This window comes from Saimiri boliviensis, chromosome 8, assembly GCF_048565385.1.
Source record: "Saimiri boliviensis isolate mSaiBol1 chromosome 8, mSaiBol1.pri, whole genome shotgun sequence".
Lineage (NCBI taxonomy): Eukaryota > Metazoa > Chordata > Mammalia > Primates > Cebidae > Saimiri > Saimiri boliviensis.
In genome coordinates, this window is record NC_133456.1 from 70,352,001 (window position 1) to 70,352,930 (window position 930).

At 44.8% G+C, this 930-nt stretch overlaps 1 non-coding gene across 1 annotated transcript; it reads right to left on the reverse strand.

Annotated features, from left to right (window-relative positions):
• Nucleotides 1-506: 506 nt before the first annotated feature.
• Nucleotides 507-642, reverse strand: LOC120367656 (small nucleolar RNA SNORA70). The gene has a single exon (XR_005581981.1). It is a non-coding gene; the product is annotated as a small nucleolar RNA SNORA70 (small nucleolar RNA).
• Nucleotides 643-930: the final 288 nt, after the last annotated feature.

The following is a 930-nucleotide window of genomic DNA, read 5'->3' on the forward strand; positions in this document are numbered from 1 at the left end:
GCTGAAGAAATATGAAGAATGTCTTTCACTGTTCCGCCCACAAAAAAACATTTTACTTCTTGTTTTTTTTGTTTTTTTTTTTTTTTTTGGACAGAAAGTAAATTTATTGGTGAATTTTAAGAGGGGGCAGCACAGTGGAAGCACTCATGAGTGCAGGGCCAGCCACTTGTCCAGAAGGCCACGATCGGGGATGTACTTCCCCAACAGCCATCTGGGATGAGCCGCTTCTCATGCACCATGGCTTCAAATTCATCGCCATTGAACTTGATGAAGCCCTACATCTTTAAGAGGTGGGTCTTCTAGCGGCCAGGGAACTTGAACTTGGCCCCGCGCAGGGCCTCAATCACATGCTCCTTGTTCTGCAGTTTGGCGCAGATGGACATGATCACTTGGCCAGTGCGGACCCTGGCCACAGTTCCCCGGGCTTTCCAAAGGCATCTCACACGCCTGTTTGGAGCTTACATTGGGATAGTGCAAGGTCAGAGACAGGAACATACATCCAAAAGCCCTGTCTCCAAGGGCCCTTGGAGCAACCTATACAAGAAACAGACTGCATTACACTACCAAAGAAGCTGCTGTTTGCAGCCCTTGCACACTGGGCCCCCATGGGGAAAGGAGCCCAGTCAGCTTAATTGGCTGCAGAGGGTCTTTTCTTATCTATTATTCTCTTTCCTTTTTTCCTTTTGAGTTTTGTTTGTTTGTTTGTTTTATTTTTTGGCATGTATGTTTTCAATTGCTTGCTCTTTAAAAACTCTCAAGGTATTTCTGGGTTGGGGAAAGTTGGCTCCATGCAGAAATCAAAATATATCGCTCTTAATTTCCAAAGCAATGGCATTTATCTGTGGCCAAATACCTAGAAGTCAGGTTTCTTTGACACCTAAAAAAATAATGACGGGTAAAAACATTCAAACAGCATCAAGGGCTCCTGTG